At 38.4% G+C, this 23,052-nt stretch overlaps 1 non-coding gene across 1 annotated transcript; it reads right to left on the reverse strand.

Moving 5' to 3' along the window:
• Positions 1-22,580: 22,580 nt before the first annotated feature.
• Positions 22,581-22,683, reverse strand: LOC143665835 (U6 spliceosomal RNA). Its single transcript, XR_013167233.1, has one exon. It is a non-coding gene; the product is annotated as a U6 spliceosomal RNA (small nuclear RNA).
• Positions 22,684-23,052: the final 369 nt, after the last annotated feature.

The following is a 23,052-nucleotide window of genomic DNA, read 5'->3' on the forward strand; positions in this document are numbered from 1 at the left end:
ACTTAGAACATTTATTTTTCCTTAGAATAACCTATATTGTGAAGAAAATCCCTGAATGGTGGAAAAGAATGTTGCACCTTACGAGAGCATATTAGATTTCTTTAAAAAGGCTCTGTGTTTAGAATTCTGTTTTCTGCAAAGAGTATAGTTTCTTAAGAAATCACTCAGGCATCTTATAGTCAGTATCTCAACTAGGTTTCTAGAAATGAGGGTTACTGGAGAATTAAACAAGTGAGTCCTTCTGGAAAAAAAAAATTAAGGCTAAAAATCCAAAAGCAAACTGGTAAAGAAACCTGCTATTGTAGAGAACTTTGACATAAGGAAAAAAGAAAGACACTGTTACATTCTCATTGGAAAAATGCCTCATGTAACTCTATCTTTCTCTCTCCCTCATGTGTATAAAAGAAGCAGAGATTCTGACAAGGAACTTAAATACAAAACAAGGTCTTCCCAATTATTAGTGTAAATCAGTTAAACCAGGGTATTAGATTGACCTGGCAGCTGACCCAGAGATTAGGAACCAGCTGAGAGATAAATAGTTGCATTAGTAGGGAAAGAAACCTAATCCAAATTAGCCTAATCCAAAAGAGAATAATTTGGTCCACGGTACTGGAACGTTCGTGGGTAGAGACACTATTTCAGAATTTTCTGGATTGGGGAGCTTTAAGGATTTCAGTGGGATCTGGCCACCTCTCCGCCCGTCTATCCCCCCTGCCCCAACATCCACACCTTGCTTCTGATGGCCCCGTGTCTGCTTCAGTCTCTTCCCGTGTGTCAGGCAGGAAGGCCATTCACAGCTGTGATGCTTTGGAGGCTTTACGGACCCCAGAAGATCGTGTTCTTAAAGCTGGTCCATGCCTGTGGGTGTAGACCTATTACGGGAGGGATCTTTTGATTAGGTTATTTCAATTGCTGCCCAGGTGCCTCTTAATCCTTTTACTGGAGTCTTTATAAGAATGAAACTCAGAGAAAGTAACAGAGAGAAAGTCACAGAAGCTGAGAAAGAAGGCAACAGACAGAGCAGCCAGGAGTTGAAAGCAACGAAACCTGGGAGAGAAGAGAGAGCCGTGACAGAGAAGTCCTGGATCACTGGCAGCCTGTCTTCAAGAAGAAGGTATTTGTCTTGATGATGCCTAGATTTGGACATTTTCATGGCCTCAGAACTGTAAGCTTGTAATTTAATAATCCCCCATTGTAAAAGCTAATCCATTTTATTTTATCTGCATTTCAGCAACTTTAGCAAACTAAAGCAACAGCTTCTTAGGTAATCAACAGTGATAGAAGGAGATTACATTTCTTAACATTCATATATCAACCTAAAAATTCTCTAATTGTCCCTGATTGGATCATATGCTTAACCCTGAACAATCTCTGTGGTCAGGGGTATTGGTAGGTACTTGGACTGACTAGGCTGAATAGTGGCCTCACAAAGAAGTCCACATTCTAATCTCCGGAACCTGTAAACTAGCACGGAGGCTGGTCATATAGAAAACAAAAATGAGAAGACTTTAAAAACAATAAAATAAAATATCTAAGAATATATCTGATGAAATATAGCTAAGATCCCTAAAGAGAAAACTGTAGAAATGTTGAGAGAAATTAAAGAAATCATAAATAAACAGAGGTACATAAAATATTCATGGATTGGAAGTTGTAAAATCACCCCAAGTTAATTGTATGTGCAATATGATCCCAATCAAAATAACAACCTTTTTTTTTTTTTTTTTTGGTTAAAAGCAATGACAAGCTTGTGCTGGTTTGAATCTGTTGTGTACCCCAGAAAAACCATGTCCTTTAGTCCTCATTCGGTATTGCTGGGTGGAATCGGTTTACTGTTTCCATGGAGATGTGACCCACCCAATTGTGGGTGGTAACTTTTGTTTAGATGAGTTCCATGGAGGTGTGTCTCCACCCATTGAAGGTGGGGTTGCTTACTGTAGCTCTTTAAGAGGGAACCATTTTGGGAAAAAGCTACAGAGCTCACACAACCAGAGACCTTTGGAGATGAAGAAGAAAACACTCCTGGGGGAGCTTCATGAAACATGCAGCCTGGAGAGAAAGCTGACAGGCATCACAATGTTTGTCATGTGCCTTTCCAGTTGAGAGAGAAGCCTTAAATGTCATTGGCCTTCTTGAACCAAGATGTCTTTTCCTGGATGCCTTAGACTGGTCATTTTTAAAGACTTGCTTTAATTTGGACATTTTCACAGCCTTAGAACTGTAAACTAGCAACTTAATAATTTCCCCCTTTCGAAAGCCATTCTATTTCTGGCATATCACATCCTGGCAGCTTACAAAACTAAATTTAGAAGGAAACCTGAAAGGCCAAGAGTAGCCAAGATGCCTTTGGAGAAGAATAATAAAGCAGATACACTACCAGAAACCAAGACTTTTAAAAAGCTTTAGTAATTAAGATAATTTTGTATTAACTCATCTGTAAAAATAGACCAATGAAGTGGAATAGAAAGTGTAGAATCAGTCCCAAATGCATATGAGCATTTGCTTTATAATAAAGTATACTGCTGGTTAGTGGGCAAAACAAATTTGTTCAATAATTATGTGGCACCAGTTGGATATCTATATGGGAAAACAACAACTACAACTTCACATAACATATACATACAATGTAAGTGGGGTTATTGATCTAAATGTGAAAGGTCAAAAAATAAATCTAAAAGATAACATAAAAGAATATCTTCATGCCCTTGGACATGAGAAAGATTTAATAAACAAGATACACAGGAAAAACAGTAACCATGAAGGGGAAAATGTTAAATTGGAGAACACTAAAATTACGAATTTGTGTTGATTGAAAAACACCATTTGGAAGGTGAAAATGCAAGTTATAGAAAAGGAGGAGATATCGCTAACGTACATGCACACAAAAATCATTCAGAATATATAAAGAACTCCTATAAATCAATTAGAAATTGACAGACAACTCATAGAAAAATGAGCAGAACACTTCACGAAAGAGGATATCCAAATGATTGATCAACATATGAAAATATGCTTAATGTCACTAGTAATCAAGGAAATAGTTGAAATAAAAATGGCTCGGGGAGGGCCACGGTGGCTCAGTGGGCAGAGTTCTCACCTGCCATGCCAGAGACCCGGGTTTGATTTCTGTAGCCTGCCCATGCGGGGAAAAAAAAGAATGGCTCAGATGGCAGTGCAATGGTGGCTCAGCAGGCAGACTTCTCACCTGTTATGCTGGAGACCTGGGTTCGATTCCCGGAGCCTGCCCATGCCAAAGAAACCACACACACACACACACAAAAGCAAAAAGAATGGCTAAGGATCAAAGGAGAAGGAGGAGTTATAACAGAGGAGTTTGGGTTTAACAAATGTGTATGACTACTGAGCCATATACTGATACTTCTTTTTAGTCTCCAGTGTCTTGGAGAAGCTAAAAGGAAAAATCTGAAATTGTGGAGTTGTAACCCATATGAAACTTTGAAATCTGTTCTATAACTGCTTCTTAAAATGTACTTTGAAATTTATTGCTTTTTTTTGTATATATGTTATATTTCACAATAAAAAATGAAGGGCTAACATTTTAAAAGCTAACAATGACAAGTTGTGAATATGCTGAACAACTGGCACTTTTAAACACTGCGAAGGGAATGTATATGGGTTCAGTTACTTTTGGGATACTGTCTACCATTAGCTTCTAAAGTTGCACATATCTATACTTTATGACTTCTACTCAAAGACATACTTGTACACCAAAGGTAAGTACAAGAGTGATCATAGTGGCATTATCTGTAATAGCAACATTTGGAAATACCTGTGTCCATTAACATTTGAATACCAGACGTAAAAAACTCAACCCATTTTAAATAAAGTTTGCAAATAGCCAGAACTGATCTGTTGTGATAGATGTCACCCACTCATTGCTTTCCTCCTTCTGTAGCCATGTTCTCTCCTTGTTATTGTCTTTGATTTGGGTTTTTTGTGTGTGTGTGTGTGTTTTATTCTCTTCGTTATTAATTGGCTGAGGTTTCAGGATGGAGCAGAGCACAACGAGTATGTGAGGAAATACTCTCCCCACCGCTCCCTCAGAGACAGCAAATAAAAACCATGACACTCATTGTCTTTCCTAAATATATCTCAGAGAGTAACTGGAATGCTTCGTTCATTTGAGGGAAACATGAACGTTTGGGTAGATCAGCAATCGCGAAGGCAGTAGAATGATTCTCAAAAGCAAGTCCTTATCTGGGGAAACAAGAAGCAGTTTCTCAGATGAGAAAAGACCAATGCACCAACTCAACTCAAGCACTGATTACTCGTGTAGTTTCTCTTCTTTCTTGGAAGTCTAAAGATACCTGTTTTTAGGCACTGAAAGTCTCAATATTAAAAGTAATTGCAAGCTACTGCAGAGGAGCATAACCTCATCCGCTCGTGGAACATGTATTTATAGAGTGCTACACACCCTAGGTGCAATTTTACACGCTAAGCAGCCAGTCACGGTCAACGCCAGAACAGCCCCTGACCTTATGGAACTTAAAATTTAAAGAGGGGTAGTGGTGGTGGTGGTGTGGGGGGGAAGATAGGAGGAAAATGTAGAATAATTAATACTTAAAACTGTGATAAGTACCATCAAGAAAATAAACAGGGAGCTGAAAGAGAGTAACTGGAAACAATGCTCTCAGTGATGACTAACTGGCCACACCAGACCACAGGACCAGGCAGGGTCAGCTCTGTGGGTGACCCACATGGGTGCAGGTGCACAGGGCCCCAGGCTTAGAAAGGCCCCGGCTTGGCATAATGCTTTGTTGTCACTTGAAATTCTTAAAAAGTTTTGAAGAAGGGGCCTGCAAAGACCCAGGGTAAGGAATTCCAATTAGCACGAACTGCACGTGCTCAGCCTCAAGTCAGGAAGGGGTGAGGAGGAGGGTGGCAGGGGGAGAGGTTGGAAGGGACCGGAGCTTTGACAATCGCGGGATCATCTCTCTGCTGTTTCCATAAACACAAGTTCCCAGGGGCACAGGAGCTCCCCCCTCGCGGCTCCCCGCGGAGGGCTCTGCACACAACAGGTCACTAGCTGCGGCTGAAGCCTGGAGGCACAGGCCACAAGAGGTAAGCGGCGGTGGGAAGAGAGCCAGCCGGCTCCAGGCTGCCTGCGGGTTTTCTGATCCCAGAGCAGAAGGGCGGCTGGCTCCAGGCTCAGAGCCCACGGAGGCGCACGGCTGGGATGCCCAGCTTTCGGAGGCCGGTCATCGGGGGAGAGGAAGGGGCAAGCACCACATAGAAGGGTCTGCAAGATGCCTGGGAATCATTTCCCACTACATTCGTGCTTTAAAGTCATGTCTCAAGCTCCGTATTCTTTCTTTATAGAAAAAGGGGGCATTTTAACAGCATCTATTTTGAAGAAGCGGAGCTGTTGATAAAGCTCGTTGGCTGTTACGAGGTTACAAAACAGCAAATAGCGCCATCAAGTGGTGAGTACCTGAAAGAATTTGTAAATTTCAAGTATTACCCATTATATCTAGCTCCTGGCATTCTAAAGATCTTTTTATTGTGTGAGAGCAGCTCCCCCCCCCCAACCTTGAGACCACCAAATGTCCAGGAGATGGATTTAACAGAGAGATCTCATAATTGATGGGGAAGGGAAATTGCCACCAGCTGCTCTTCTATTTCTTCTGGGAAATCCAGGCCCTTCATCAATGAAATCCCCTAAGCCCAATGGGCCTTCTGAGGCCACTAGACGGGGGAAAGGGTGATGTAGACCGAACTGATCAAGATGATCTTGGTAGGTTGCTGGCCTCATACAACTTCATTTACCTGCTGTATCTCTTTGGGGGTGGGTATTTCTCTACTTACTCGAAGGCGTGGTCACTCCTTCTAATTGAACTGTATGAATTAATAATATGAAAATATCTGCTATTGTTGCACACCTACTATGTGCCACACACTTTACACACATTCATACATTTAATTCTCACATCAAAGCACCTAAATAGTTGTTATCCTTATTCCTCTACCATATGCTACAGAGGAATCTTGCAGAGGTTAAAGTAAATTACCTAAAGACTGTCATCTTAGTGCTAGTGACTGGCCACCTGGAATTTGTACTCAAATCTTCCTGCCCATCCTCTCGATGATTATCACACCTCTCCTTACTTAGGAATCCTTTTCCCTCATTTGCCACCAAACTGGAGCAGAGGTGGCAGCAGTCAACGTTTTGTCCTCTGCAGACTGGCTGATTGCTGACTGGTCCAGTACTTACAGGAAGCAGATGGAGCAGACAGTAGGATGCTGCTGAGCTCAAAAGAGACAATCAGGCCTGGCTCCATCAGTCTTTTCTACATGGTATTTTGTCAGATAGTTTGAAGTGTTTTTAAAAGCAGGGCACTAAAAGACAAAGATTAGCACAGCATTGTGCATTGGCTGTACGCACTCAAAACCTAGATTGGTTGTCCTCTGTTTTTAAGATGCTGGCCAGTTCTGCACAAACAAGTTTACTTAAATACCAGATGGCTACAAATATCCAGCCAGATTCTCTCAGGGTATAAAGGATTTCTTGGCAATAAGCTGGGCATTTGGGGAGGTGTATTAACTCTTTCTGACCACTAGAGTGATAACTGCTGCTTTCAACATGTTGACTATCAAAATGTTTCTCTAGTGCTGTCAAAGTATTATAGACTCATTCAGAAAATAAAAACCACCTAACTGCATTTAAAAAAGCTATTATTAAAGTTAAGGAGTACTTTACTCACCAGGAAATTAAAATGTTACATTATATTTGAGAACTATCATCCCTAAATTGGATTTAACAGTAATCAATCAGATGAATGAAAATAATAATCTGGGCAGACTGGCCTCCTTTCTGTCCCCTGGGTTTGCTGATCCCTTTCCAGCCTCGAGACTTTTTGTATATGGGTTCTCTCTGCCTGGAGCGCTTTCCCCACCAAACTCCAGCATGGTTGGCTTTTTCTCCTCCTCTTGGTCTCAGCCCAGATATTACGTCCTCAGAGAAGCCTTCCATATTTATTCCCCTCAGTCACTCTCTCCCTCTCCACCCAGTTCCTTTTCTTGACAGTATTTCTTACCACATGACTATTTTTTGTTATTTATGTGTTTACTTCTTGTTCCTCCGCCACAAATTTGAAACAAATTCGGTGAGGGCAGGACCTAGTGTGTTTGGTTTGGAACAGCATCCTAGCTTCTAGATTATCATGCCTGGCATGTAAATGAATCAATGCATATTTGTTAAAAGTATGAATGATATTTGGCAATACTTTAAAATGTCAAGCCCCTTTAGAAAAACTCTAAATTTTGTCTTTAAAACGGATCTTTCTCGTAATAATTGTGAATACTCATTTTCCAAACAGAAGTTAACGTACATATTATGATTTCTTAGGAGCAGCAAGAAAATGTAGGGAAATAGCCTTGAAGCAATAAAGACAAGGATAGGCCTTCACATTTGCCTGAGAAAGAAAAGCATGGATGGAAAGAACAGAAACAAATCTAATCTATTACTCTGTTGAGAACTCATATTGAAGGGCTCTTGACTGAATTAATGATAGCAGAGATGAAGGGGAAAACTGTCTGATAATCACCAGAGACTGTACAGTAATATTGTGGCTTTTATATGAACTAGGTTTGCAAGTTCACCATTGTCCAGTTATTCCTGGAGGATATATACTGGGTTACATTTTATGAGACTTGACCTAGAAGGAAGTCTCTGTTTCCTATGACAGGAAAATAAGTGCAGCATCCTGTCATAATTAAGATAAAAGAGACCAAATAATGGCACAAGTCTTTCAAAAGATTGAAAGGGATGCTAATTCTATGGGGCTTATATTTAAAGCCTGAAACTTAACTCATCTGCCCAAGTAAAAGTATATTTTTTTAAAAAAGTATATTTAATTATACTGTGAATCACCAAGTAAAGAAGGAGGAAGAGAAGTAGATTTCAGGAAGAAAAAAAATTATGTGGCCTTGACAAAACAGAGTGGTAAATGTCTTTGAGTATTTTCTCACAGATGGTATGATACTAAGAGCAGATAAAAATATTATGATAGATGGAGGGACCAAATTTTTAATTATACCAAATTTATCTCATTTGTTCTTAGGCTTCTAATAAAAAACAGAGCTCACATTATTAATTAATAAAGTTGCCTCACCCCCGGGATTGGAATCTACATCTATCTTGCTATGGACAAGAACACATTTTATTTGAAATATGTTGCCTGCTTGATTGTTATTCATTTTCCTTTTAATCTTCAAAGTGCTTCATTGAAAACCAATTCTTCTCCCACACTTTGTGTTAAATCCCACAGAAAAGCTGGGCAGATTGAAAGTTTTCTGTAGTATTGTGGTACTAAACTGTGAGGAATATCATAGGATACAATGACATTCTCAAAGCTTCTTTAAGTCAAATTACCCCAGAACTTCAGAGCTGAAAGGGGCACTGGGAGTTTTAACAGGTCCGGAAACTGTAATAGATATCCATTGTTTTGTCAGGTGGAATTCATTCCTCTTTCCTTGGATAATACATTTTCCTTGGAACCATCTCTGGATGTGACCCAGGTCTGGCCGTGCAACATGTCCTGTCCTCTTGGGCATGTGACCCAAGGTGGCTGTTTTAGTCTACCAAAGCTGCCAGCATGAACACACCAGAGATGGACTGGCTTTTAATAAAAGGGGATTTATTTAGTTAAAAATGTATAGTTCTTCAGAGGAAAGGCAGCTAACTTTCAACTGAGGTTCTTTCTTACATGGGAAGGCACAGGGCAATCTCTGCTGGCCTTCTCTCCAGGCCTCTGGGTTCCAACAACTTTCCCTGGGGTGATTCCTTTCTGCATCTCCAAAGGCCTGGGCTGAGCTGCGAGTGCTGAGATGAGGTATGCTGAGCTGCTTGGGCTGTGCTACATTGAACTCTCTCATTTAAGCATCCAGCCAATTAAGTCAAACATCATTCATTGCAGCAGGCATGCTTCCTAGCCGACTGTAGATGTAATCAGCAACAGATGAGCTTCACATGCCATTGGCTCATGGCCACAGCAACAGAACTAGGTGCCTTCACCTGGCCAAGTTGACACCTGAACCTAATGACCACAGTGGCCCAATCAGAACTGTTCCTAGGACTTTGCCAGGAGCAACAGGAAGAAGGATTTTCTTCCTCCTGTCTTGGAGCCATGACTTGGTTAGGCTGCAGAAATGAAGCCCATCATAAGGAGTGAGCCTGCTGGAAATGAAGCAAAGCAGAGCATGGCAAAACCATGAGATGGAGAGAAGTCGGTTCCTAAACTGGGGAACTCAGTGAGTGTTTTAGTTTGCCAAGGCTGCTATGACTAATCCCACACAATGGGTTGACTTAATCATTGGGAATTTATTGTCTCATTGTTTTGAAGGCTTGGAGTCCAAATCAAGATCTTGACTGGCATGCTTTCCCATGGAGTCTGTAGTGTTATGCAGATGCAATCCTTTGGGTTCCTTGGGTTGCATCTCTGCCTCTGTCACATGGTTTCTCCTTCTGGCTGCTACTTCTCCTGCTCAGTGGTCTGGGTCTTTGTCTGCATTTCCACTTCTTATAAGGACTTTAGCCATATAGATTAAGGCCCACCCTCATTCACTTTGGTCTCATCTAAATAGGTTCCTCAAAGATCCTACTCATAAATGAGTCCACACCTTAAATAATAGCATCTTCAAAGGTCCTGTTTACAAATAGGTTCACACCCACAGAAATGCAGATTAAGACTTGAATGTACCTTTTGTGGGATCAATCCCCAGTGACCTGTTTCTGAGTTCTGCTTGAACATAGAGTCATCTGGCCCAAACATTCAATGTTGGTTTATAAACCAATGATTGTCCATAAAATTTTACTCAGTTGTAAAATGAGAAAACTCAGGTCAAGAAAATGAGTTTTTCAAAAGAGCTAACTTGTCAATTTGAAGAATTTCTCCTGTTTCTAAGAGTGTGTGCTCCTTGTATTTTTTTTCAGCGTCATTACTTGGCATGACATTACTTGGCATGACATTACTTGGTAAGTTAGGGTGAGTAATGACAACTGTTGTAACCACTGAATATAAATGGATTAACTCAATTCCAAGTGAAGTCTGAATATAGGGAAACTTCCTCATGTTCATTCAGGGACCCAGGCTCCTTTCCTCTGTGGCTCTGCCCTCATCTACGTTCTCTGTCTTCTCCAAATAGCTGGTGAATGTCGAAGGAGACAGAAGATTGCATATGGGAGGTTTTAAATGACTGTACCTGGAAGTTTCACTTCTATTTCCATTTCTTTGGCTGGAACTCACCACATGGCCAAACCTAATAGCAGTGAGGCTGGGAGATACAGTTTAACTGTGTGCCCAGGAGGAAGAGGATGCAGAAGTAGCATAAACTAGTCAATCTCTGCCACATTTGGCAGAATAAAGTTTCAGTCCTTCTGTTTTGTCTGCTTCTGTTCTTTGAAAATTTAATAGTCCACAAAATCCACTGATCTAATTCAATTCCTTCATTTTATAAATAAGAAAACATAATTACAGAAGGTTAAATGACTTGCCCATGATAGCACAGTTAGAAAGTGGTACATCAAGCACTTCAATGAAGCAAAATCAGTATAGTTTCATTTCGTTTTTAAATATGCAATGGTTTTCCTTATTGCAACTAAAATAACAGTACCTTTGATGTAAGTCCATAGAGGTAAACGTGGACTTACCACACTTAGGGAAATATTGCTCCAAGCCAATAGCTCCTGGCTGAATGTGGTTTAGCTTTTCCTTCCTTCATGCCTTTATTCAAACTGTCTCTTGCCTGGGATGTCCTTACCCCTTTAATCCATTATCCAAAATCCTTTAAATTCTCAGAAGACCTCTTCCTTCATGAAATCTTTGCAGCACCCCTTCTACCGCCAAACCACAGCATCTTCTGCCTCTTCTGGGCTCTACTCTTCCTCTTCTTCCCCATGGCACCCCCTGTTCTCTCCTTTCATTTGACTCTTACTCGTACACTGCCCTGTTTCACCTTTTTTTTCCTTCTTGCATGGGCAGGCACCGGGAAATGAACCCGGGTCATTGGTATGGCAGGCAAGAACTCTGTCGGCTGAGCCACTGTGGCCCCCTGTGTCACCTTTAACATCCTTGTCTTGGTTATAATTTCCTTTTTCCTTGACCCCTGTCATGTACTTCACTAATATCCTTATGCACATTTTCATAATTCTGTTGGTACAGAAAAGCCATATTCTTCTAATCCAGTCTTGTGTAGGCAAAGCTATTGTTGTGTGAAATTCTTTGATTAAGTTTTCATGGATGGGACCCTGCCCATTCAAGGTGTGTCTTAATCCATTTACTGGAGTCCTTTATGAAGGAGACATTTTGGAGAAATCACAAACGCTTAGAGAAGTAATTTGCCTCAGCAGAAAGCAGAAGGACCCAAGGAGCTGAGAGGGCCATTTTGAAACCAACCAAGTAGAGAAGGGCCAGCACACGTCACCATTTGCCTTTCCATGTGACAGAGGAAACCTGAGTCAACTGGCTATTCTTCAGTGAAGGTATTCTTTCATTGATGCCTTAATTTGGACATTTCCATGGTCTTAGAATTGAAACTTGTAGCTTAATAAATCCCCTTTGTAAAGATAATCTATTTCTGGTATATTGCATCCCAGCAGCTTCAGCAAACCAAACCAATGATTAAACACTGAGCATCAAGGGCAAGGTACCTGTGATTAAGTCAAAAGAAAAGAAAAGCAGCAATATCACAAACTTTTTTCCTTTTTTCTTTTAGAGAAACACCTATTATAAAGATAGAAAGGTACTAAGGAGGTGGATAATAATATGAGAATTGAAATAGAAGTACCAAATAGTGTCAAACCTATTCTAGCATCTTAAAACACCCAATGGGTTATAAAATGATCCAGGAAATAGAGGAGTGGAAGATAGGAGGTTGTAGGTAAAGGGAGACTGCTTTAGTCACACAGAAAAATTGGAATTAACATTGGAGCTATAATAGAATCAAATTACTCTGTTCATCCTCCCCTCTGCCTGGATTTTTCCATTTGTAGCTTTGTTGGCTTCTTCCCTTCTCTGGAACATTTCCTTGCTCTTTGGCTCTTCAATCAGGGAATTTCTTTTTGCTGCTCAAAGGTGGCTATAAAGGTCAGGTGTGGAAAAGAAGCTGAAGTCAAAATGAAGACATGGCTTGTAAACTGCAGGAAGAAATATCACCTTGTTCCCTTTTTGGAAGTACAGAGGTATCCAGAGCTTGTTCCCTCATCTCTAATGTCCTTTAGAGACGTTGGGTTTGAAATGGGCCATTTTATTTAGAACCAGAATCTGCTGAAAAATACAGTATTCTATTTAATTTTCTACAAGTGATGCCATAAGAAATTTGGACTTTTTAAACAGCAGCTTGTTCCCTCATCTCTAATGTCCTTTAGAGACGTTGGGTTTGAAATGGGCCATTTTATTTAGAACCAGAATCTGCTGAAAAATACAGTATTCTATTTAATTTTCTACAAGTGATGCCATAAGAAATTTGGACTTTTTAAACAGCAGAATTAACTGTTCATTTTTAATTAATCAAGTAAATTGACTGTTTAAAATATTAGGAAAATTATTAAAATATTTTTAAAGCTCTATACATTTTGACTTAAAATTATTTGGGGGGAAGAGTAAAGAATGAGCACTAAGTATTTGGAACACTGATTTTATGCCATATATTTTGATTCATTCATTTGTTCTTCATTATTTTTCAAGTAGGCAATGTGTTTAGTGGTTCAAAATTCAAAAGGCACAGAGGGATATACAGGGACTCTCACTCCCACTCCTATCCTCTAACCCCCATGTTCCTTCCCAATAGGTCACCAAAGTGATATGATCCTTGGGTATCGTTAAAGAAATATTTCAGGCACATTGAAACCAATATATTTTTCTTTAAAAAATACACAAATGGTGGTATATTACACACTGCTATTTTTGTACCTTGTTTTCCCACTTAACAATATAACTCAGAGATCATTCCATGAAAGTCTGTAAAGAGTTTGCTATTTATTTATTTTTTACAGCTTCATCATTTTCTGTTGTATGGATGTGAATTTTTTTAAGCAGTCCACTATTGGTGTATGTTTAGGTTATTTCTAGGCCTCTGTAATTAAAATAATTATATAATGAATAGCCATGTACATAATGTCATTTCGTTATTATGTTAGACTATCTGTGTGATAAATTTCTCAAAGTGGGCTTGCTTGTTGAAAGGACATGTCCATTTTATGTGATATGTTGTCACATATCCTTCCATAGATGCTGCACCAGTTTTCAGTCCACCAGTAGAGAGTTATTAGGCACTTATTATATTACTTTTATCTCTCCAACAATGCTATGAGGCTGGTATTTTTGTCCCAATTTACAGGTGAAGAAACTGAAGTTCAAAAAAAAATGAACCTCCTTAACCAGGATGACAATTAACAACAGAGTCAGGGTTTCAGTCAGGCTCCTATGGCTATAAATCTACCCTCTTTCTGCCACATCATTTTCTTGTACTTTGTTACTTGTACTAAAATATAAGCACACAGTCACTTATAAATGTTTGTTATCAAATTCACATGCTTGTAAAAAGAATACTTAGGACTCTGAAAATTTAGTATAACAATTTTAACTTTTCAAAATGTTTTCATATTTATAATTATTTGTTATTGTCACAAAAAGGCCTGCTATATATATGTGAGGTTATATATGTGATCATTTTGACAACGATGAATAAGGAAACTGAAATTCAAAATATTTAGCTACTTGCGTAAGGCCACATGACAAGTTAGTGGTAGAGCTGGGTCTAGAAATTTGAGTTTTGATTGCTTAGGACTATCATAGATATGAGGAATGGAGGGGGCTGCCCCTGCCTTGAGTTTAAGTAGCAAAAAACAGGCAGAAAAACAAACTAGGCCACTGTTCTTCCCATTAGACTTGATGATCCCCTGGCCTTTGAATTCTGGAGAAAGAATCTCATTTGAATTCATAATGTTCTTTAATCAGTAATTTTTTTTTTATTTATTAAGGAGCATTTTTTTTTGCATAGGCAGGCACTGGGAATCAAACCTGGGTCTATGGCATGGCAGGTGAGAACTTTGCCACTGAGCCACTGTGGCCCGCCCTTAGTTTGACTTTTTTGTCTCTAAAAAAGACATGCTGGACTCCTAAAAATGGAGGTGATGGCAGGCTCTGGTTATGAGAAACAGTCAAGTTCTGGGGACCACACAAGACTATAAGCTCCTTAAAGCAGAGGTTGGTTGTTCCTTTTTAACATTTAATACATCAAAAGAATATAAGTATATGTATGTTGTAAAGCAGAATAATAGAATGAACACCCAAATGCTAACAGTGCCAATAGCACTGGGACTTCTTGTACATTCTTTGCCGATCTCATCCCCCTGCCTCCACAAGGGGCACCTCAATTTGAAATTTCATGGGTTTTGAAAACATTTTTCATTTAAGTGGCTTCAACCACATAGGTATACCTTCCAAACAACAACAATTTTGCTTTTGAGAGTGTTTCCTAATACTTGGGACGTTGCAGGAACTTAACAAGTCTTTGTAGAGAAAGAGTGAGTAAATGAATGAAAGGCAAACAAGAAAGTTCCATCCATTCTTTTTCACCAACCACAGAAACTAGCAAAGATGTGGGGCATTACTAAGCCTCTTTTCCAAATAAAGCTCTTTGATATTTTATTATGTAGATTGCTGTCACTCAGAATGAAAGATGTTCCTATTGTTAATAACTGTTAAAAATATGAGGGTGGGACTGTTCAGACTAATGCTTAAGACCAGTTTTTTTTTTTTAATACGTTGTACATAAAAACTGCTCTTTTTTTTTTTTAGTATTGTTATCTCTGGGAGGATCCCAAAATCTATTTAAAATAAAGGCATTATATGCCTTACATATCTAACAAACTCTAATCACTGTTACATTGTTGAAATACTATGGCTAGATGTACTATAAATATACTGAATATACCAAGCACAATATACCTGTAGCATATTGAATTATGTACCCCAATTTAGACATGTTCTTAATCTTAATCCGTATTCCTGTGGGTGTGAACACATTGTAAATGGGATCTCTAGAAGGTGATATTTAGTTAAGGTGTGGCATCGGTCAGAAGGAGAGATACTTAAGGAGATGTCAGTAGACTCCAACCCAGGTGTCAGGGTCTCCAGCAAAACCCAACTCACACATGCTGTGGTGGGAAAGACATTTTATTCATATAGAGAGGAGACAGAGCAGAGTCAGCTTCACTACCGGGTGTCGGTTCCCCATAGCTAATGGGTGTCAATCCATGGTCAAAACAGACCCTTAACTTCTGCCCATGTGCTGCCCCAATGGAGGAACCCCGAACCCCTTCCTGCCATGGATAGATATACCACCTGGATGTGAACTGGGACCCACAAATACATCCTGTGGTCAGGCCAGGACCAGGCATGTCGCCTGGTGGGATAAAACATGAACCCACAGTGGGTAAGGGGATATCAGTACATCCCTTCCCCCTATTGCCTCAAGCATCTATAAACAACTCACTGGAGATGGTGTGACTCTGGTGGAAAAGTGGTAAGCTGTCTAAGACTTCCGCCTACCACATGTGGCCCAACTTAGTGAGGGTGGGCCTTAATCAGATTCTTCAAGTCCTCTGTAGGTACAAGGTATTCAAACACATTCAGAAAAAGCCATAGGGAGGAACCGGAAGCCGGAAGTCAGCAGAAACCGGAAGTCGGCCGAAACCGGAATAGAAAGGGGAGGTCATCCGTACTGGATGTCTGGCAGAGACGTAAGGCGAGGAACCCCAACGATTGAGGGAAGCCAGCCGAGAATGTTACAGACTTTCCAAGAAAGCATCCGTTTGCTGAAGCCTTGATTTTGGACTTTCCCTAGCCTCAAAACTGTGAGCCCAGGAATTCCCGTTGTTTAAACCAATCCATTGTGTGGCATTTGTCACAGAAGCCTGGCAAATGAAGACAATCCCCCTCAAAGAACTAAAGGTTCAGGAACTGCAAAAAATCTGTAAAGAATATCAGGCCATTGGCAAGTACGTCTAATTTTATCCCATTGCCATGATGCACTCTAAAGCCTGACAAGCTAATCAGCCAATGTACTTTCACTCAAGAACTGAAATGACTGTGTTTATTTCAAGGTCTTTGTTTAAAATGCAGACTCATCAACAAGCAGCACTATAATTATGTCCTCAAGAAGGAATAAAGTTCCTTTTAAAGTGTTGTTCAAGCAAGTTAGAAATAAGCAAAATGTGTTAGATGTTCAAAGCTTAAAACAAAATGTCTTTTAAAAGGTACCCCAGGCAGTTCAGGGCATTTAGTGTATTAAACATTTAGCAGGCACTTTTTGTGTTCTGTTTAAATGGAAATAATAAAAACATGTGTTTGAAATATGGGTCTCAGGTAAAATTTCATGATAAAAATCAAAGATGAAGGTGAATAAAAAATAAAAATAACATTTATTGAACACTTTTTATATGTCTGCCAATTATTCTAAATATTTTAGGTATTTTTCTCATTGAATCCCCAAGTAAATGTTATTAGTCTCATTTTACTGATAAATGGATAGGAATAGATAAGTGACTTTCCCAAAGTTGTACAGGTGGTGAATGAATTCGAACTATGCAGTTGTATTAATTTTCACTTGCTGCCATAACAAATTGCCATAAGCTTAGCAACATAAACAACACAAATTTATTATATTACAGTTTTGTAGGTCGGAACTCTGGCATGGATCTCACTGGGCTAAAATCAAGATGTGTGTAGGACTGAATTTCTTTCTGGAAGCTCTAGGGGAAAATCCATTTCCTTGCCTTTTCCAGTTTCTAGAGGTCACCTATATTCCTTACCTGGTGACCCCCTTTCTCCATTTTCAAAGCTAGCAAAAGGTGAATCAATTCCTTCTCATATTGTATCACTGTGACCTCCTCTTCTACCTCTCTCAGCCACTTAAAATTTTTTTTTAAACATAGATATAGACATGAACATTCTTACCATATGATCATTCCCTTCTTGGTATATAATCAATAACACAGTATCATCACGTAGTTGTATATTCATCACCATGATTATTTCTTAGAACATTTGCATCAATTCATAAAAATAAAAAAACTCATACATTTATCTCTTACCCCTCTCTCTCATTGATTGCTGGTATTTCCATCTACCCAATATATTTTAGCCTTTGTTTCCCCTATTTTTTTCTATGCCCCTTATCACTCCCTTTCATTGATCACTAGCATTTCAATTTACTAATTTTATTTTGACATTTGTTCCCCCTTTTATTTATTTATTTTTAATCTGTATGTTTTACTCATTTGTCTGTCAGGTAGACAAAAGGAACATCAGACACGAGGTTTTCACAATCACACAATCACATTGTGAAAGCTATATCATTATACAATCATCTTCAAGAAATACGGCTACTGGAACACAGCTCTACATTTTCAGGAACTTGCCTCCAGCCTCTCCATTACCTTAACTAAGAAGGTGATAGCTATATAATGCATAAGAATAACCTCCAGGATAACTTCTCTACACTGTTGAAATCTCTCAGCCATTGACACTTTATTTTGTCTCATTTTTCTCTTCCCCCTTTTGGTCGAGAAGGTTTTCTCAATCCCTTGATGCTGAGTCCCAGCTCATTCTAGGATTTCTGTCCCACATTGCCAGGAAGGTCCACACCCCTGTGAGTCATGTCCCACATAGAGATGGGGAGGGCAGTGAGTTTGCTTGTTGTGTTGGCTCTCTCAACCACTTTTAAGAGGCGTTGGATTCTGCTGCCACCCTTATTATTCAGGGTAACTTTCCTATTTTAAGGTTGAATGATTAGCAATCCTAATCCCTTCTGCAATCTTATTCCCCTTTGTCCTGTAAGGTAACATATTCACAGGTTCCAGGGATTTGGGCATGGGTATCTTTGGAGGAGGGTATCACTATTCTGTGTACTTTATATTCTTATTCCAAAGCCCATGCTCTTAATTTTGCTCTATTAGTGGAATGCAGAAATGCTAGCGTTTATAATTTTGGAAACCCTGTCTTGTTGACTTTTGGTTGTGCATATGTTGAAAGTAAACCATATGACATAATTAACTTGATAATATTACCTCAAAGTTAATTTTATTTTAAAATGTTGATTTGTCATAGACCTTAGATATTCATTCCTTTTTTTTTTTTTTTTGCTGCATGGCGGGGGTCACATTTCATTCTTCTTCCATGTGAGTGTCCCCTTATTGCAGCACCATTTGTTGAATTTTTGCTTTGCTTTCTTTTGTTTCTTCATTTGCTTGTTTGGGAAGTACAGGGGCTGGAAACTGAACCCGAATTTCCCACATGGCAGGCGAGAATTCTACCACTGAACTACCTTTATACCCTTCATTCCTTTTATAGTCAAATAATATTCCGTGGTATGTATATGCCATATTTTATTTATCCATTCATCTGTTGATGGACACTTGGATTGCTTCCATTTTTGGCAATTGTGAATAAACACACTGTAAACATCAGTGTGAAAATGTCTGTTCAAGTCTCTGTCTTCAATTATTTTGGGAATATACATAAACGTGGGAGTGCTGGATGTGATGGTTGAGTTCTACTGTTAACTTGGCCAGGTGACATGCCTAGTTGTTTGGTCAGGGAAGCACTGGCCTGACTGTTGTTGCAAAGATATTTCACGGTTGGTTCATAAATTAGAAGGCTGGTGTATTACATCATCAGTCAGTTGATTACAGCTGTAGCTGATTGCATCTGCAAATGAAATAATCCAATGTGTTGGAGACTATTAAAGAAAGAGAGAGACTTTTTCATTGTTACTTCAGTCTGTGAGCCTCTCCTCTGTAGTTTGTTGAGACACTTCATTGAAGCCGCCAGCTTCCTGCCCTGATGATTTGGGATTCTTCCATTCCCACGGTTGTGTGAGACACTATAAATCTCACATTTACAGATCTCTGCTGTTGGTTCTGTTTCTCTAGAGAACACTGCAATACACTGCATAATATGGTATTTCAGTGTTTAACTTTCTGAGTAACCACCAAACCATTTTCCACAGTGGCCATTTTACATTCTCACCAATAATGAACAAATATTCATATTTATCCACATCCTCTACACCACTTATTATTTCCTATTTTTTAATAGTAGCCATTCTAGTGGATATGAAATCATATCCCATTGTGGTTTTGATCTGCATTTCCCAGTACCACTGATGTTGAGAATCTTAAGTGTGGTTTTTGGCAATTTCTTTGGAGAACTGTCTATTCAAGTCTTTCTGCCTATTTTTTAAATTGTATTATCTCTCTTTTTGTTGTTGTGATAGGATTTCTTTATGTATTCTGGATTTTTATCCCTTGCCAGATATCTGCTTTACAAATATTTCTCCCATTCTGTAAGTTTCTTTTTCTTTCTTAATAAAGACCACTGAAGCACAGAAGTTGTAAATTTTGGTGTGGTCCCATTGATTTATTATTTTTTCTTTTGTTGCTTGTGCTTTAGGTTTAATGTCTAAGAAATCATTGCCTAATGCAGGTCCTGAAGATGCATCCCTATGTTTTCTTATAGGAGTTTTATAGTTTTGACTCTTATATTTAGCCCCTTGATCCATTTTGAGTTAATTTTTGTATATGGTATGAGGTTAGGGCCTACCTTCATTCATTTGCATATGAATATCCAGATTTTCCTAGGCTCATTTGTTGAAGAAACTGTTCTTTCTCCGATGAGTAGACTTGGTTTCCTTGTCACAAATCAGCTGGCCATAGATGTGAGGATTTGTTTGTGAGCTCTCAAGTCAATCCCGTTTCTCCAAAGAAGATATATAAATTGCTAGTACTGTCCTTGTGATCATATTATGCAGTTTTGATTACTATATCTTTGTAATAAGTTTTACAATTAGGAAGTATGCATCCTGTAACTATGTTCTTTTTCAAGATGTTTTTGGCCATTAGGGACCCCTTTCCCTTCCATATGAATTGATGATGGGCTTTTCTACTTCTGCAAAGAAGGCTTTTGGAATTTTTTTGGAATCATGTTGAATCTGATCATTGCTTTGGGTAGAATGGACATCTTAATATTTAATCTTCTGATCTTTGAACATGGAATATCCTAATGACGAGTTTTTAAGGCGATTTTTCTAATTTTCTTCTATTTTCCACCCCTTTGTCTTTTATTCTACTTTCTAAGAGATTTCCTCAACTTTATCTTCCACTTCTACTATATTTTTAACTTAATAAAATTCTATTTGACCTCTTATTATTGTTTTTTAAAAATATTTTCTTATTTAACAGATAGAACAATCTCAGGGAATATTAATAGTAATAGTTTAATTAATAATAGTTTTAAAATCTTTACTTTCCTTTTTATTTTGGCTTCCAAGTTGCTTATTTCTCTTTGTTCTGGTTTGTATCTTTCATGTCGAAGGCTTCCCTCAGTTGTCTGGGTTTCCTTGGCTGTCTGCTCATATTTAACAGTGAGAGACTAAATATTTAATTGGAAGCCCTGAAAGCGTGACTTTTTAATTGTAGACTATACTATTTAGTCCTGTGGCTAGGATGTTCGCATGGAAGAACCCCAGCCTCCGTAGGTTTTTCTTTTGGGCTAAGGACCTCATTTTAGTGGATTTCAGGAGGTCACGACTCAAATGCTTCTGTTAATGTCATTACCTTTAGCAGACAAACCATTAATTTATTCTATTAAAATAAAATTTAGAATGCATTTTTATGATAAAACTAATAGATACTTATACTAGACAATACAGGGGATTGTGGAGTTAAAGAAGAAATTACTCTGAATCTCACTTAGCATTTAGATTATTTCCAACTTTTTGATCTAATATGCATTGAGCATCCCTCATAGCTAAATCTTTGTAAAATCCATGAATATTGTTTTAGAATCAATTTCTAGAAAAGAAATTGCAGGGTCGAAGAGCTGTATATTTTTATTACAAAAAAGACTGTACAGAATTAACTTATATTTTGACTTCAGAAACTGTAACACATGATTGATTTTCTTGTTCCTTGGCGCTGCCTCGGAATCCCCAATCTAGCTCAACCCCCTCATTTTACATTTGAAAAACAGATTCAATAATATGATCGATCCCAGATCTGACTAGAGTTGGTTAGTGGCAGAACGAGGCTTAACCCAGTCTTCTACAGTTCTTGTATTCTGATGATACCAATGATATTAAGCTTGGAATTAATAAATAGGATGTTTTCCATTAAAAAAAAAGACTGTACAATGAAATAATTTCTAATGGTCAATGTTACATATCTTTTGTGGATGGAGGGCAACATCGAACAACATACGAGATCAATCCGCCCTTCTTTTTGGATTTCAGTTAACTTTTGTAAAAATTTATTTTTAAATGTGATTTTTAATGTAGTACATTTAAAAATCACTCTGAATATTAAGGAAGACATTTCCAGTAATTTTGAATAACTGAAAGAAAAGAAGATATACTTTAGTTGAAGGAGTACCTTTCCTTTATTGGAGGAGCAGAACTTTTCAGCCAAGAGTGGGGAGAGGGTGGGTGGAATTTGTACCCCATAGTGGAATGTGAATGACTGAACAGATTGTCATTTCTGTAAGGGCAGGGACGTGGTGCTGCTGCCTTCTTCATCACCATTGTCATCGCCACTCTTTTCAACATCTCTCCTTACAGTTTACTCTCACAATCACCATCTCATGTTAATCTTCAAAACAACCTCTTGGAGTAGAGTAAATGATTATATCATTTCTGTGTTACAAACGGGGATCATAAGGAACCAGAGTTAAGTGACTCATTCTCCAGCTAGAAAGAAACAGAGTAAAAATTTTGAAATTAAATTTCCAGCTTCAACAGCCACCGCCATTGCTGCCATGCAGTATGTTCTCCACCTTACCTGGCACCCGGCCTTCAGATAATAATATTTGAATGAATAAATTTGAAAGGATCTGTAGTCAGAACTCGTGTTCAAAAAGCAATAACTGTGAAAAAAGTGGAAAAATGCCAAACATTTAACTACTGTTTTTTTTTTCCTGGCATCTTTTTTCCAACTGATGGTCTGTATTGACTCCAGGAATAATAATATATTTCCTAATAAATGTCTAAAGCTGAAATTACTGCAAATGTTATGCAGGGCATTATCTCTAATGGTAGGAGGAATGCAATTTTTTAATTTCAATTATATTTGCCCATTTATGTTGTCTAGAAAGACAATCCATTTTTATAGAGATGACCTGCTATATTGGTCTTGATGTATCAAATAATTTTTCTGGTTGGTTACCAAGTTCCTGAAAGCTAAGAATTTACCAAGGCTGCCCTTCCCTTTGTGTGTACTGTACAGATCACAAGGGGTCTTTAATATTTTATCACTGGTAAATAGGTGGCAATTGTTGGCTGTCCAAAACCATTAGGGGTGGGATTACACCCAAGAATCACTCTCAGGAAGCTCCTCAAGTATATAAATATAACATTTTAAAATCCCTTGGATATTTCTTGTGGATGATGATTTATTGAATTGACCTGAATCCAGTTACCCTTGACCAAATCAATAAATTTCTCAGAATGTTAATTCTGCCTAATTCATAAACATATACCATGCCAATCATTGTGCTAGAGGGTTTTAAAATATGGAATGCTTCATGAATTTGCATGTCATCTTGCGCAGGGGTCGCACTAACCTTCTTACGGTTTTAGTTTTAGTATATGTGCTGCCGAAGTGAGAATATGGTAGAATTTTTTCTTTCTTTCTTTCTTTTTTTTAAAAGATATTTTTGTTGTAAACAAATATATAAACATTCTTGACATCCGAACGTTCTTGACATGGTTGCAATCAGTGGCTTACAATATCATCACATAGTTGTGTATTTATCACATGATCATTTTTTTGAACATTGGCATCTTTCCAGCAAAAGAAATAAAAAAGAAAAAAACTCATGTATGCCATAACCCTTACCCCTCCCTCTCATTGACCAGTAATATTTCAGTCTACTCATTTATTTTAACCTTTGTTCCCCTATTATTTATTTCTTATCCAGATTTTTTATTCATCTGTCCATACTGTAGATAAAAGAGTATCAGACACAAGGTTTTCAC

Source organism: Tamandua tetradactyla, chromosome 21, assembly GCF_023851605.1.
Source record: "Tamandua tetradactyla isolate mTamTet1 chromosome 21, mTamTet1.pri, whole genome shotgun sequence".
In the NCBI taxonomy this organism is placed as follows: domain Eukaryota; kingdom Metazoa; phylum Chordata; class Mammalia; order Pilosa; family Myrmecophagidae; genus Tamandua; species Tamandua tetradactyla.